This window comes from Myotis brandtii, unplaced genomic scaffold (assembly GCF_000412655.1).
Source record: "Myotis brandtii unplaced genomic scaffold, ASM41265v1 scaffold187, whole genome shotgun sequence".
Lineage (NCBI taxonomy): Eukaryota > Metazoa > Chordata > Mammalia > Chiroptera > Vespertilionidae > Myotis > Myotis brandtii.
Genome location: NW_005356944.1, coordinates 73,466 through 78,251, shown reverse-complemented (window position 1 = coordinate 78,251; position 4,786 = coordinate 73,466).

Below are 4,786 nucleotides of genomic sequence, written 5' to 3'. Positions count from 1 at the left end.
CTTTCCAACTGCCCAAGCTAGCAAGTTTTTACTGGGGAAAAAAGATTAAAAACAACTGTTCCAAGGGCAGGCGTTGTCTTGGTGCATTCTTCCACATTGTTGGATCTTTAGAGTTGGAACAAAATAGGTCTTAAATCATTCCATATGAATGAATCAAAGGTTCAGGTTGAACAGGTGAGACTTAAGTAGACCCAAGGTAGCAAAGCCTTGAGTGTGAATAATTGGGAAGATGTGAAAGAGAAAAACCTTTGGGATTACCCTTATTCAGCTTATGTTCTTTTTCATGTGAGAAGCTAAATAATCAGACAAAAGAAAAATTATTACTTTATTCAAAACTAGAGGCCCGATGCACGAAATTCATGTGAGGGGCTCGGCCCTCGCGGCCCGGCTGCCTTGGCCCTTGTGCCTCAGCTGCCTCGCGGTTCTGCCCACTGGTCATTCTGCCATCAGGTCTAATCAGCATATTAGCTCTTTATTATGTAGGATAATTCTATAACTCAAAAATAAATAAGAATATCTTACTGCAATGAATAAATTCCACTATTATAAAAGTGTTCCCAAATGCCAGATAACGTTCCTCTATTTCAAGACATCACTGAAATTTGATGTAATAGGAATCGGGCCTTTAGAATAGTATGACTGTAATCTGGGTACAAGCATACTATTCTAGGACTCAGTGGCTCAGTGGTTGAACGTTGACCTATGAACCAGGAAGCCACAGTTCAATTCCCGGTCAGGGCTCATGCACAGGTTGTGGGTTTGATCCCCGGTATGGGGCATGTAGGATTCTCTCTCATCATTGATGTTTCTAACTCTCTCTCTCTCCAGAAAAAAAAAAGTACATATATATATACGTATATATAAAGTCTTTTAAAGAAAAGTGTGGTGATACAGAAAATATTTGAAATAAGCTGCAATTCAAATTTAGTTTTTTTTATAAAATATATTTTTTATTGATTTTTTTACAGAGAGGAAGAGAGAGGGATAGAGACTTAGAAACATGGATGAGAGAGAAACCTAAGCCCCCTCCTGCACACCTCCTACTGGGGATGTGCCCGCAACCAAGGTACATGCCCTTGACTGGAATCGAAACTGGGACCTTTCAGTCCGCAGGCCGACGCTCTATCCACTGAGCCAAACCGGTTAGGGCTCAAATTTGGTTTTAATGTAGTAAATAAACATGGTCACATGTATCATTATCATTATAAAGTATGATATTCAGCAAGACTGGATTAAGGATATAAAGATACTCAGCATTATAGGTTAAAAGGTTCAAAACCCTGAAACTTAAAGAACTATAGGCTACTTTTAAGTCAGAAATATTCCACAATATGAGCTATGTATTGTTATTGAATTTACTAGTTACTGTTTCTACCAGGAAACATTCCATGTACTAAATCTGGATTAAGGTAAAACTGGAACCTCTCTCTTCAAACAGGAATACAACTCTGAGGTGTATAAAACTGACTCCCCGTCAGAGAATGCTCAGCCTATCTGTTTTATAGAGATTGAGATTTCAGATGATTCAGACCTGTCATCTTACAGGCCAAAGTGAGCAAAATGAGTTAGTAATAATTCAACAAAAATCTGAGTGCCTATCATGTAGCAGACACTGTTTTAGAAACTAGGTTAAAAACAGTTGAACAAAACAGAAAATATATTTGCCTTTGTGAAGCTTACAATACAGAGTAGGAGACAAACAATAAGCAAAACCAGTAGGTAAAATGAGGATGATGTGGTGGTGGCCTTGATGAAATGAAAAAGAAAGCAATTTATATTGATTGCTAATCAAAGAATACACAGTTTGCCGGGGGTGGAGGGATGGCAAGCATGTCAGGACACAAATTTGTCAGTTGCCCAAGTCTTGCTTCTCTCCTATCTTTCTTGAACTCTTTTTTTTTTTTAATTTTTGAGTGAAGTATTTTATTGATTTTTTACAGAGAGGCCTTGACCGGAATCGAACCTGGGACCTTTCAGTCTGCAGGCCGACGCTCTATCCACTGAGCCAAACCGGTTTCGGCTTTCTTGAACTCTTAATACTCTAAAAGTTTTGAGTGAAGTATATAATAATCTGAAATAAAGTTAGATTAGGTCAGAAATCTTACTCTCACAATACCAACAAGTCCTATACTGAATGCCATGACTGCCTGAGGCTGCAAGTGTTTTTGTTGTGGTGGTTGTTGATCCTAACTTTTTACTAGCTGGTGTGGCTTGGTGGATAGAGCATCGGCCTGTGGACCAAAGGGTCCCAGGTTTGATTAGGGTCAAGGGCACGTGCCCCGCTTGTGGACTCGATCCCCATTGGGGGGAAGGGGCCTGCAGGAGGCAGCCGATCAATGATTTTCTCTCATCATTGATGTTTCTGTCTCTCTCTCCCTCTCCCTTCCTCTCTGAAATCAATGAGGATATATTAAAAAAAAATACCCTAACTTTTTAGAGAGAGTGGAGGGAGAGAGACAGAGAGAGAGAGGAAATCATGACACATCAATTGGTTGCATCCTGCATGAGCCCTGACAGGGGCTGAGCCTTCAATTGAGGTACTTGCCCTTGACCTGACCAGAATCTAATCTGCGACCCTTCAGTACGTGGGCCGATGCTCTATCCACTGAACCAAACCGGCGAGGGCGACTGCAAGCATTTTACCAAAGATTCTATAATATGAAAAAATCATTTCCTTGGCTAGTTAAAACCCTAACAAACTTGGACAGATCTGAGTTGTACCAAGACAATGGGAAAAATGGGCTGGAAGTAAAGAGTTTATAAAGAAATGAAAACATTAAATAGAATGAAGGCCAGAATGTAATGTCTTTTAGAACAGCTACCATAAGCAAAGACTCTTCCAATTAGTCAGTATGGCACTTAATAAGTCATTGGTGTTGTCCAAGTCTGTCCTGATAAAATGGCAGAAAACTCTAGGGAGTTTGAAAATTGCTCGTTTTTAAAACACTATACATTGTAAAACTGCCTGATGAAATAACTCCGGGTTATCTTACATCTCAGAAAATGTCCACTACCCTTTCCTCTTTCAACAGATAGCCCTTCACATGCAATACAAGAAACTTTCAACATTACTCAGAACAAATGTCTGTCAAAAAATTCCCCCATCATGAATTTATTCTAGTTATTTGCTATAATGAGATTTAATGTGCACATTCATCTTCAAAAATGCTAATCACTTAAAAATATGGCACTACTCTATTAACAAACAAGGGTTATACATCTACTAGAAGGGAATCAACGTATGATAAGAGAAAAATATCATAACTCAATGATCACAGAATATCCCCAAAATGACCCAGTACTGAGCTCCTTGGTTACCCTTATCTTCTTAAACTCTAAGTTCTTATAAGTCTCCATTTCTGAAATAAGACTAGGAAATTAAGTTGGCAGTCATGGTCTAAATTTCTAGACCACTCCCAAGCCAAAAATGCAAGATCCTTTCATCACACTTACTAATCATGTGGCCTTGGCAAATTGCTTAATCTCATCTAAAAAAGAGGGGATACTAAAGCACCTAACTCAAGAACTGCTGTCAGGATTAAATGAGTCAATACAAGTGAAGTGCTTAGAACAGTATTTGACACTTATCAAATTCTCAATAAATGTCCCCAAACACCATATTCTAAAAAAAAAAAAATCGCCTGACATAGAGACTCCAGACCAGCTGCCTTTTTATTAGGGGAGAGAAAAAAGGCATATTGTCAAATCATAACCACCTTCACCTGGTATATAATACAGAAAATCCTCATTCCGGGCTTTGGACACTTTTCCTCCTACCATTCACAAATAAAAGAAAGGAATTTAAAGAGTTTTCATCTATTTCAAATTTTGGGTGATGCAACTTCTAAATCAGTTAGTACAAACCAAATGCCTATGACATTCCAAGAACTGCTAGGTTCTATGTGGATAAAGACATTTAAGGCAGCCCAATATATATATATATAAATTATAAGCCAATGTTGAAAGATAAGTTTCCTGAACAAAATGTTTCAGCAAATGATCTTTATCACTATCAAGGTCAAAGTAAATGTTAGTTCAATGTCCGACTAGCTGAGCGATTTAATAACCTAGCACAAAACTAGCCTTTGGCACCATTTTTTACAGTCCCTTTCAAACTTTAGAGCAATGACTGGTACTGCACTAGTACTTCACTGGTTTAATCTCTGACTTACTGACTCAGAGATTCCAGAGGAGGATAAAGCTCAGGAATCTGCATGACAAGTTTCCCAGATAATGAACCTGGTTTGAGAACCACACCTTGACTGGATTTTATTCGTTTCTAAAAGAGCAGGAAGATTGAGCTGCATACCAGAACTCTAGTCCTGTAAAATGCCAGATGACACTGACACTCTCACTCTTTACCAGAGTCATCTTTGTCCAGGAGCACAACTTGCAGGTAGTAGGGGATGGGACAGGTATTGTCCTTGGTGCTGCTTTAAATAATCTCTATACTAATTGTAAAGTACAGTAACTTGGAATTTTGCTTGGAATAAGAAGAGTGCCATTTAGCTAGAAAATATGGTATGAGAATTGAAGAATTTTTCCTCTTCTATGCCCAGAGTATTTTATCTTACAGAACAAGATGGGAGTTAAAAATGACATTATGAAAAAACTTCCAAGTGAATGCTTTATAACATCAAGTAAATTATTCAAATTAAAAGAAAACCATATACATTTACTCTACGATTCAAAATATGTTCTTTCTACTGTTTCTTGTTCCCCAAACTGTCCCTTAGTTCTCCCTAAGAAGAATGAATAGCTTAGAAATCTGTTATAGTTGCCACTA